This window comes from Oryzias latipes, chromosome 6 (assembly GCF_002234675.1).
Source record: "Oryzias latipes chromosome 6, ASM223467v1".
In the NCBI taxonomy this organism is placed as follows: domain Eukaryota; kingdom Metazoa; phylum Chordata; class Actinopteri; order Beloniformes; family Adrianichthyidae; genus Oryzias; species Oryzias latipes.
Window position 1 is genome coordinate 30165900 of NC_019864.2, and position 12405 is coordinate 30178304.

Sequence of the window (12405 nt, forward strand, 5' to 3'; positions counted from 1 at the left end):
AGGAAGTCATTAGTGCTTTCCTCGTGTGGACGCTACAAAGCTGCAGAATGAAGACAACCAAACAGAAAGTCAGGAGAAGCGCTGCGGGCTCTACAGCGGAAAAACAAACAAAACACGAAAATATTCCTGACTTCTCCTGTAACTTAATAACAGTAGAAGTCTATAATTCTCTCTGGCAGGTGTTGCTCAGGCTTTGTACAAACAGGATGGAAGTTTCCTTCTCTGCTGGTCATGTTTCAGTAAATAACCTAACTAGAAACCAAAGAACAGCAGAAACCAAAGAACACAAATAACGACATCACCACAACCATAAAGATATAAGAACAAGAGTTTTTTGCCAAATAACTTCATTTAGAAACCATTAACCCATTCTTAGTTTACAGGGATGCTGCTTTTTTGGTTCATAAACGTTTTCCAAAGAGGGCTGCACGGTGGCGCAGTGGTTATAGTGCTCTTGCCTCACAGCAAGACAGCCCCTGGTTAAAGTCCCAGCTGGGGGACCTGAAACAGACCATCAATGGGGGACCTTTCTGTGTGGAGTTTGCATGTTCTCCATGTGCACTTAAACGTGGGAGTCCGGCTGTCTCCCACCATTCAAAAACAAGCTTCATAGCTTATCGTCCCTAGGATGTCTCCTGTCTTCGCCCATGAGTAGCTGGGATTTGCCCTGTGACCCCGAAAGGGACAAAACAGGTTTAGAAGATGAATGAATTGTTTCCAAGGAATGTCAACCCTGTAGATGAGTGGAATCCATGTTTTAGCTTAATATGCCTTAACCTCTTGACCAGATGCGGCACCACCAAACCCTCGTCTTCTCAGAAATGGAGAATCAAAGGAAGCAAACGAGCCTCGGCTCTAAACTGAGATCAAACAAAACGCTGTGCACCATTTTCCCTCCAAGGTCAAATGAAAATAAGATGACGAGGTTCATAAAAACTTACCAAACACTACAGTTCAAAAAAAGTTCAGTTCAAACCTTGACCTGTTTTTATTCTATATACAATTTGCGTTTAACAAAAACCAAAAATGCTGAAAAATACTTCTTTAAAATTCGAAAATAAGTAACGGTGGAGTCAACCCTTCGGGTGACTTATACTAAGCCTAGTGTAATGTCTGACAAATACTACAGTAAATGTATTTCATTTTCAACATAAATTTACTGGTTTGCAGTAGAGATGTAACCACTGACTTTTCCCACAATTCAATTCAACGCTGTGACACACAGTTCGGTTTTAAACCAAGAGTTGTAGCATCCCCACTGTTTACACAGATGATGGCCCCAGTCTGATTCATTTTGATCCCGAGTCCCGATCCAATACTTTTGTAATACTTGAAAATAAAAAGTTATTGACAGATCCCAATGGTACCTTTTTTTCCATTAACCTTCTTTTATCACTTCACACTTAAACAGAGAAATTCTGTGACGTAGCTTTTAGGGTTGGGCGATGTCCCTTAAATTGGCAGTTGACGATGTTTGCAGTAAACCATTGGGATGGAAGATGGTATCGTCCATCGGCAACCCTAGTAGCTTTAACAGTTAAGTTTTTAAAAACAGACCAACTGATAACTGGAAAGAATTGGTAAATATATTCACTGATTAAAAAAATAATAATTATATAATTAGTCATGTGAGAACATTTGGAAACTGTAGCGTTGGTTCCTGAAGAACTATACGGTTATTTTGGAGTAATTATGTATGAAAAAATCTTTAAAAAAACAATAGAAGAGATTTTCTCCCAAAATCTTTGTTGCACTATGACAGACAGTCAGCTGATAATTAGTCATATTGGAAAGTTTGGTGACTGCAGCTTTAGGATCTTCGGAACTATTCAACATTTTTGATCAGATGTGATTCAAATCTCTATTAAAAATGAAAAACAAGGACTTTCTTCCAATATCGTTGTTGTAGAAAAAATGTGATGATGAGATTTCATGATTAGATCATATCAAAAGAACAAATCATTGGTTTGGGCTGTTTTTTTTTTAAGGACTATAGATTTTTTTTTTTTTTTATTGCATTTTTATGACTTTTTTTCCAGAGGTTGCACTTTTCACTGTCGTCTCTCAGGCGGCGCCGTTCGTATTGGAAAAAAAAACAAAAATCCAAATACTTCTCTTTTAAAAACCTTTGTAGGTCGTAGGCGTTGAGACAAAAAGCCAGAGACACTAGCAGTCAGTTTGAAATGTTTATTGAAAGAGATTTTGAACCTTGAAGTCCTCTTCTTCTTTCAGCTTTTTATTGAGGGGTCACCACAGCCAATCAGCTTGCTCTATCTAACCCTGTCTTCTGCATCCAGAAACCTCCTCACTGGTCTTCCCCTGGACCCCTTGCCTGGCAGCTCTAGACTCGGCATCCTCTTACCCAGTGTTTTTCAACCAGTGTGCCGCGGCACACTAGTGTGCCGTGAGAGATGGTCAAGTGTGCCTTGGGAAATTGCCCTCATTAACTGATCTAAAAGCAATTACCATCTCCATGATTTCAGCTCTCTGTTCATCCAAACAGGCCCTGATAAAACACTGAGGAGTTAGGAATATAAAAGATCATAAAATACTTTTTCTTTGTGTTTTTTTTATTTTAATAAAGACATTTTGATAAGGTACCGCGATTCAGCTGCACCTTCGGCTGTATTTTGGAAACGTCCCGTCCCTTTAACTGTCTCCACCAATCATTCTTGAAGGCTTAATCACATGTCATCAGTCTGACCAATCAGAAGTGGTTAAAGTCTTCACTTCCTTGTCCCGATTTAGTTCGTAAAGTCGCTCAGTTCTAAAAAAAAATAGCAGCTAAAGCTCGTCTTTAGCGGTGTAGCTTCCCACAGAATCCGGTATCAGACCGTGGAACAAGTGAACAAAACAATGAAGCTCCGAAAACCGATCTCCGGCCGTTTTATGCACTACATCTCCCATGATGCATTGGGTTGTGAGAGTGACAGCGCATACGGAGATCTGTTGTTAAACGTCTTGAAACCAACGAACACACATCAAACTGTTTTTAAATCTTCTAACTTATCTTTTATTGCATCTTTTAGAAAAAAACAGCTGCAGTTTCCAGCTTTTTCTGCAACAATTATCTCAAAAACGCACGTGAGATTGTGGAGGGGCTGTAGATCAATACAGAGTATGAGTTTCTCCTTTTTTTTTAATTTTTGGATGCTGGTGTGCCGCGGGATTTTTTTTAAGGTTAAAGTGTGCCGTGGCTCAGAAAAGGTTGAAAAACACTGGTCTTACCAACATATTCACCGTCTTTCCTCTGGACGTGTGCCAACCATCTCAGTCTGACTTCATCTCCAAAACCTCTAACATGTGCTGTCCCTCTGATGTCCTCATTCCTGATTCATCCTGGTCACTCCCAAAGAGAACCTCAGCAACTCCATCTCTGCTGCCTCCAGCTCTGCTTCCCGTCTTTTCTTCGCTGTCTCTAGGCCCAACAACACGCCAACATGAGCCTCGAGGTCCGAATCTGTGAATATCTCGCCAACTTCACCGAGCTGTTTTTCTGCGCCTTCTGCTCAAACTGCGTCCGTTTTCCGCTGAACTTTATAGCAATAAAATGTTGTGTTGGGTTTATGATATGCAGACTTCTACTAGGACATTTATTTAAAATAAACAGCGTTGATCAAAATAATGAAAAAAAAAAAATCAAACGTAAAATTCCGATAACGATCGGGTCTGAAACGTCGTGATTTCCGATCAAATGTTCGGATCGGGACATCCCCGGTACAAAAGTAGGCTGTTGCTTTGTTTTCTGTTGTTAAAACTGAAGTAAATTTACTTTATGCCTCACTCCCTAAACGGTTCCCCGATAAACTCCACCTGGTTCTAGTTCAACCTTTAACACTTTTAAATAACACGCGCTCTTTGACGTACCGTAAATCTTTGACCGTTCATGCAATCAGCTGATTCTGAAGTGGCTTTGCTCAGTGCAGCATTTGCTTTATCCACAATGTTAACTCTGTCAACGGTTGAGGAGTTACAGCAGTCAGAAGAATGGAAAAGGGTTCTAACTGTCTGTAATTTTGAGGTCAAGGACTGTCAAAGTAACTACTCTGTGTTGTTTCCCATTTCCCATCAGTTATGCAATGATGAGTTCATTTATTCCAAACCGATTGAATCCTAAACCCTCAGATTCTACCAACAACCTCCCTGGCGTGGCCTCAGGAATGCATTTGTCATCCTGACCCACTTTTGACTTCTACGACAGAAGAAACAGCCAAGTAGAGTAAAGACTTTAATCCTCAGCTGTGGGAAACCACTAAAACAAATGGTCAGAAGCCACCGACTAAGTCGTCCTCTCACAGGTCATCCTTCAGGTATGACCTGTGAGAGCTGCAGTTTTCAACTTCAAACCTTTAGTTCCCTCAGACCTGATGCAACATGGGTATTTCAGCTCTAATGCTTAGATCTTAAAGCTGCAGAAGGGTGAGGTACAAGGACGGACACTATCTCCAACCCTCTGACTTTGCTCTGTAAAACAAAAACAATCACCTGAACAAAGGATCTTACGGTAAAGTTTGTTTAAACTAGATGATGTCATGAGAGCAGCCAAACCAGCACCTCATGCTAGACTCACTTGAAGCCAAACACGGGAATTGTCCCTCAACACATTCATTTCCTCTCACAGAGCAGCCGCCGAAAGCCGTAACCCTCTGACGGTTAACAGCATTCCATTAGCATGGAGCCACAACCCTCTCCTGTTAGGGGCTCGCTGCCGTCTCCGCCTGCTACCATGTACGTGGTGGTTTGACATCTGAGGGGGCCACCGTGCCTCTGGTGAATCAAGCAGCAACAGACCCTCTGGGCAACACCTGATCGCTGAGAATCGACTCTCGACACACCGGGAGCTTCACCATCTTCTCGTCAGGTGACGTTGACATCTTCAGGACGAGCTGGACGGATTCATTCCTGATCCATCTCTGTAGATGTTCCTCCATCTCTTCCCTGCTGCCACTACAGATCACAGTGTCATCTGCAAACATCCTGGTCCACAGAAATTCCCGTCTGACCTCATCTGTCAGTATGTCCATCACCATAGCAAACAGGAAGGAGCTCAAAGTGGATCCTTGGTGCAGTCCCACCTCTGTCACACCTACAGAACCTCTCACTGCTGACCTCCCGCTCCCGTCCAGCGTTCTTCCTCATCCAAACTACAGCTCAGCTGAAGCAGTAGGACGGTGGTTTGGGTTTGTTAAAACTCTGTATGCTTTTTTAGTGAGTTTTAGAGAAAAAAATTCAGCTTTAAAAGCAGAACAAAAAAAAAAGTGTCAAATCTTCTCATCCCACATGAAGAACCAGAAGAGGGACTTCCAGAAAACATCAACTCTGTTGACATTGTGTGTCAACGCAAGCAGAAAGCCAGTCGTTTAAATGTTTACATTTCAGCTTTTCACTTTTATGCTAATGTTTACATCTTTATGAACTCAGTGAAGTGACAAAACGCAGAGGCCCTTTAGTGACTCAGCATCTAATAAATAATAACATTTGGGTTGCATTACTTATTATTTAACTGTGTCCTGCTGCTGAATTGTAAGAAACAACTAGAGTTCAATAGAACAGATCAATAAAACAGGATAAATCACCGCACTGAGGCAGAATAGGAGCCTTCATCTGACAGAAACATTTGTCAGGTCAGGACCTTGCTGCTGGATTTAACCCCGACTGCAGCGGCGGGTTGGTTGGTGTGTCAGCCAGACTGAAGGTTGGTGCAAGTGTGCCAAAGCAGACTAATACAAATGTAAAATGTGGGATTGCATCATAAACTGCAGCCAAACCGTCCTGTTTTCTGTTGAGGAAGGAGGGCTGTTGGGAGAATCTGCAGGAGCGTCAGACTGTGCCTCCACACGTCTGCCAGCGGCTCAGGCGTGATCCGGCACAGAGGAAATGTTCACGCAACCGGCGGGAAAACGCCTCTGAACTCCCGCCTCTCTGTTCACGTCAGTCATTTCTCTCTACGATGCTCCTTTAAAAAGCTTTAGCTTGTGTCAAGTCTGCACAGTTACTAAAGGGCAGTGAAATCAGATTCATATGATCTGAAACTCAAAGAAACTAAATGCCTCATTACTTCAAAGATTCATGATTGCAGAGTCTTTACATGGATTGACCTCAGCACTGTGGGCAGCAAACCCATTTAAAGACTCACTCCCATGAAAATAGTGTTTGTAACTTGTCCTTGTGGTATTTTTGTGATGATGGAGGTCAAATGTTCAGAAAATTAAGCTTAAAATTGCATTTCTGACCACTTCATTCAAATCATTGTGAAATCATGAAATAAAAGAAGAAAAAAGGAATCATGGAAAAGAGTGCATTTGTGACTTCAGAGCTACAGTGGGCGGGTCACAGGCTCCATGCTCCGCCCCTTTCTGATGCATCATCCACCTGCAGACAGACAGATCCATGAACATCTTTGTTTTCCTCGTCTGAGCTGGAATCTGGATCTAAGCGGTACGACTGGATAGCTCTGATATTGCTGCCATTTTTGCTGCAGTGTTAATGCTAGCTTGGGGGTGTGAGGGGCTGTAAGCTAGCAGGAGAGGGTGTAACCCCATAGATCAGTTTTTTCAACCTTTTGTACACTTTAACCTCGACAAAAATTCCGCGGCACACCAGAATCCAAAGATTTTTTTAAAAGGAGAAACTCAGTCTGTATTGATCTACAGTCCCTCCATGATCTCACATGCATTTCTGTGATAATTGTGGCAGAAAAAGCTGGAAGCTGCAGCTGTTTTATCTAAAAGATGGAATAAAAGTTAAGTTAAAAGATTTAAAAACTGGTTTATGTGTGTTCGTTGTGGTTTCAAGACGTCAAAGGAAGACTCATTGTGCGCTGAGACGATGTCCCTTTAACCCAATGCATCATGGGAGATGTAGTGCAAACAGCCGCCGAACGCAGACAGACTAGCGTCTCTGAGCTTCATGGTTTTGTTCACTTGTTCCACGGTCTGACACCACATTCTGTGGAAAGCTAGACCGCTAAAGACGAGCTTTAGCTGGTTTTTTTGTTAGAACTGAGAGACTTTATGAGCAGAATCAGAACAAGGAAGTGAAGACTTTAACCACTTCTGATTGGTCAGACTGATGACGTGTGATTAAGCCTCCAAGAATGATTGGTGGAGACATTTTAAGGGGCGGGACTTTTCCGAAAACAGTTATAGTTGCACTGGTTGAAAAACGTTGCGATAGAAGATGGGAAATAGGCACGACTAATTCAGAGGTGAATTTCTAATGAACTCCTGCCGCTCCGCAGAATCTATGTCCTAGAAAATGACCGGGTTTTCTCTGTTTTTATTTTTATTTTGCTAAAAAAAACATCATAATCACAACTAGAAGGAGCTGCATTTTCAGAAGAAAATACAGAGTTTAATGCTATTTTGCTGAATGAAAATGACACTTAAAGGGTAATAATTGGCAACAAAAAAATAAATAAAGGAATGATCAAAGTTGACCGTAAATAAAGTCAAAACAGCTAAATAACAAAAAAGATATTTTTGTGAAAAAGTGCCAGAGCCGGGTATCGAACCAGTGAGTTTTTGCACCAAGGATCCCCCATGGATTTCAATGGAGAAAAAATCCTAGAAATCCTGAAATATCTTGAAAAGTTCAAGTTTGAAGGACCAAAAGTCACAGCTGGAAAGAGCTGAACATTTGAATAGTTGGATTTTAAAAATAGGTGAAATATTGTTGGAGTTATTAATTCATTTATTTATTCATCTTCTTCCGTTTATGCCTTTCGGGGTCACGGGCTGCTGGAGCCTATCCTGAACAGGTCGCCAGTCTGTCTAGTAGGAGTTAAGCACCAAAAAATGGTGGAAGATACAAGAATAAAGAAAGAGAAACAGGAAAACAATGGGTTGAATACTTTATAGCATTAAAATACCACTGTGAAGGCATTTGGAATAGATTCAAAATGATGACTTCAAATGTATGGCCTTTAAATGAGAGAATAAAGAGAACCCCCTCATAAATAAGTGGACACACTGTCATTGTCACCACCACGTGATTACAGCAGGCTGGAAAAGCATGCTGGCTGCAGACACCTACTGTATTTAAACGAGTCCCAACACAATGGACCCACGCACGGTTCTGCAGTAATACAGCTCAGGCTGACAGACATTCCCCTGCTGCTGTTGTGAGCTAACAACAGAAAAAGTTTCAAACTGCAGAACAGTCAGTGAGGGGAGAATGCAGCGGCATGTTGTCACCGTCCTCTGCATTCCTAAGGCTGTCCCATTACACCACGCACGGGCACGCAAACCAGTACACCTCAAAAATAGATTTTTGTTTTTTTTTCCCTCTAACATCCCATTCTACGGGGGCCGGGTGGCTTAAACCGAGGAGCAGTTAACCACAGCGAGCCATCCAAACTGTGCCAAGGTAAACATCTCAGATCCAAACACAGCGATCGAAATGGTCTCTCTCTCTTACCTAGATCCTTTAGATCCTTTTCTGCTCAGCACGCGCGCATTTCCGAGCGTACGTGACGTTTTTCCACGTTAAAAATCCCCATCCGTTCGTTAATAATGCATTCTGGGGGCCAAGCACCGAGGCGAACAGCAGAGGGAGAAGGCGCAACTTGAAACTGACGGAGAAGGATTGGACCGAACCAACACGACGAAGGGCAGGGGGGACAATAGCGGCTGGGAAACAAAATCCGGTAAAAAGAAATATATTGGACGGCGCAACAGACTGGTGTGAATACAAAAACACGGACATGATTCAAGACTGTGGAAATTACTTAAATACGGGTATTTGACTAAATTTCGGTTTACTGAGCAAAGCAAACAACCCACATCACAAAAGAAAGTGGAGCCGCCCGTTCAAGCTCAGTTTAATCCGATAGGTCTTTTTCTGGCGTGACGCAATAAGTGAGTGATGCGTTCAAATTATCCAGGAAAATTTCTAACCGACTCATTCTGGCGCAAAGAATGCAAATGATCCTTTCAGATATTGCACCCCGCGTTGATCAACTCCATTTAACCTTAATTTCTTCTTTGTCATGAATGAAATGAAGATCATTTTTGGCAAAACAATGAGTTACTTTGCCTAAAATTGAAGGCGGGAAAACATAGCAGTTAAAAAACCCGATTAACTTGAAGTAGCAATAATAGCAGCTGAAGACTTCTTAGAAGAATGGATATTTGACACCTTAATTTCTGTTAAACGGCGCTCCTCAAAAATCCTGTTGTCTTTCATTTAGTTGGACACTAAATAAATCTGCTTTGGCTAAAGTCCTGAAGAATAATATCTGAGTTCTTAACAAGTACAAAGTATTTTTTTCTAAGTCCCTGCTTTTATGAATGGATTCTGCAGACGTTTGCATGCAGCCATTACTTGTCACAGACTAATTTCCCAGCTATTTTGTGCCCGTTTAAACATGCACAACATAAATTTCAAACACATGATAAATTTCACATTTTTTCATAAAAAAATTAATTTTGAATGTCTTGATGTTTGCTTAAAACATCAGAATGAAATTTTCTTTTTAAAAGTCCTACCTTTGCATATTGCATGAGAAGAATCCGTTAGTGGTATTATTGCCCGACAGGCTGAAATATGTAGAACTAAAAATGTGAGCTCATTTTGGATGATCATTAGTCATTTGAATGTTTTTTATTAACGTTTCAAATCTGGCCTCGTGCCTTTTTAGGGCCTCTGGGTATATTTGTCGACACTTTAATCCATCACAGAAGCAAAGCAGCTGAATCACAAACCACTGAAATGGACAATCTGTAAATGACAACTATTTAGTTTTAGCCCATTTCTAGAAGATGATGTTTGCTTTGTTTTCCAATTTTTCTCATTCTAATTCTAAAAAGAAATTTAAAAAAAATTACTGTTTTTGTGCTTCTACGGCTGGAAGCTTTAAAAATATTACAGCAAAGCGGCGATCAATGGTTGAGTTAAGTTTCAATAGTTTCAAGTTTCAAAAAATAATAATAAAACCAGAAATAAAATAAAATTTTTTTTTGAAAGGAGTAAAAAATTCTTGTCAACAATCTAATCTGTAAAAACTAAATATATGGTCTGAAATTCAGGTTCTTGTTGAATCAAATCTGGCCCGTGAAGAACACCAGCTGGTCGCGGACGCCTGTCACATCCTGGATGGCGTCTCTTCTCACACCAGTATGATAGAAAATAGATCATTTTCTCACTGCCTATAAACTAATTGTTGGATTTTCTTTACAATTTCTTGTAGTTCTTTCATTTTTTTCACTCCGTTGTTCCAGCTGCCCTTAATAAATGCCTTCTTCCTGGTTTCTGATGATACGTTTCTCTTTCTCCCTGCGTTTTTAATTTTCTAGTGTCTGTTCACTTTCCTGCTTTTAGAAAGTCCATTTTTTTGCTTTTTGTTGTTTGTTTTATAACAACTATGAGCTATCCTTGTTATCCAGCTGCCTCCTCCTCTACATTTTCATTCAGTTTCTGGGGTCCTGCACTAAATAACAGTCTTTTCAACCCCTTTGATGCCATAAAAACATCACCTTTGTCCAGAATTGGTGTCATTTATAAGCTCAGAGGCACGTTGGATGGGTCATCAAACAGAGGGCGTGCATTGTCACCCTTTGTGGAAGAATAGGGCATTGTGTGCTCTGGACTGACCCACAACTTTCAGAGGAAAAAGGCAACCGCCGTGAGCTTCTGCAGCTCCACAGCTCACTCGCTTGAAGGAGGAATGGGACGACGTGTCACCGACTTCCTGACTTTGCCTCTAAAGTGCCGTGACAACAGTGACTCACGGAAAAGACCGTCCTTTTGGTAGGTTTTTTAGATCTTTTGAATCCCGAGTACAATTTCTAGTCAGGAAGTCTTCCAGCTTCCACCATCACAAGGACGTCACATCAGAACAAGCTGGCCTAGTTCTGGCTGTACACATCTTCTAATTAAACAAACCACAAGAGAATGCAGGCAGGCAGATCTGCTCCAGTGAGAATAAAAGAGGGACGGAAAATCCAAAAGAACAAAGGTGGATTTGTGGTCCCATGCAAGGCTTTCTGCTGCATCATAATACATCAGTGGGAGAGGCTGGCTCTGATTGTGTCGATGCTCTTGGCTTCCACCGCACCTCGGTCGACCAAAGAGCTGTCAGGAGGGATCAGCAGATGCTGAATGAAGCTCACAGACAAAGCGTTGCCTCGCCGGAGGTGAGGCGGCCTGCACACTTATTCCCATCCTCACAAAGGACAAACACATGATGTCATTCCAGAAATCCTCAAAAGGCAGCGGCCGCATTTCCACATCAAACGCAGACAGCAAACACGTCTCCATCCGTCTGCTCTTCAGCAGCAGGAGGATCAAAGCGCTGGAGGACTTACGCCGCTGAAGGAGGAGCAGGACAGGAGAAAGGAGCCACAAAGGTGCTCCCCTTGTTTCCGATTATCCGCTTTCCTTCCTCCTTCACGTCTGCCGTCCTCCCACCTCCTCTTCTCACCACAGATGCTGCCTGGACCGGCGCTTGTTGTTATGGTAACTGAGAGGGCTGGGGGGGGGGACTCACGTGACCTGAACTCCTCCAGCACTGATTAGACGAATGCAGTGAAGTAAGGAGGAGTCCACACGGTCAGGGGTGGGTGGGGGGTCCTCTTAAGGTGGGTGAGTGGCTGGATTAGCAGCCTGATGACTGACTCCAGGGATTACCAGTCTGAGCCATCGGCCTTTTCCACGGCGTCCCCGCCTGCCGCTAAAGAAACGGCCAACGCACGGCTGACTGACCTGCTGCTGCGTCGCAGCTTCCTGCAGGCGCTGCACGAACCTATTTATAGCGACCCGAGCAGAGCAGCTGCTGCTCGTTTTGTCCTGCAAAGGAATTCCACTCCAAACACACAATTCCAGCAGATAAAAGGAAACTAAAGTATCGTGGAGCAAAATAAAAATGACATTTAAAAAAACTGCACATTTGTCAAACTTTGCAAGAGTTTTTAGGCTTTGGAGTGGATGAAATACTGGCACAAAGGGGTTTCCATATTCATTTACAGACCCACTCTGGAGGTTTTTTTTTGGTGTTTTTAACGTGTTCTCGTGATATTTTTCTGATGATGGAGGACTTGAATAAACAAAATACACTTCTAAACTGCCTTTCTGAGGATTTCTTTATTGAAATCGTTGTGAATCAGGAGCAGACGAAAAAAATGCCGGTTGAAAAAGTTCACATTTATGACGTAAAATCTGCAACAGGCGGGGCCACAGGCTCCATGCTCCGCCCCTTTCTGATGCATCCACCTGCAGACAAACAGATCCACGAACGTCTTTGTTTTCCTGCGTCTGAGCTGGAATCTGGATCTAAACTGGACGGCTGGACAGATCTGATATTGCCACCATTTTTGTTGCACCGATAACGTTAGGTTGGGGGTGTGAGAGAGCATGTAAACAGAAAGCTCTCAGCAAAGTAGCGGGGAAGGGTAGCGCCGACGTCAT

The 12405-nt window shown here is 42.3% G+C and overlaps 1 protein-coding gene across 1 annotated transcript in view; it reads right to left on the reverse strand.

Annotated features, from left to right (window-relative positions):
* The window catches only part of mical3 (microtubule associated monooxygenase, calponin and LIM domain containing 3), a 67655-nt gene extending 58873 nt beyond the window's left edge, over nucleotides 1-8782 (reverse strand). Inside the window, exon 1 of the mRNA XM_023956088.1 lies at nucleotides 8419-8782. The gene's annotated coding sequence lies outside the window, so the exon portion shown is untranslated. The remainder of the gene's footprint in view (nucleotides 1-8418) is intronic.
* Nucleotides 8783-12405: the final 3623 nt, after the last annotated feature.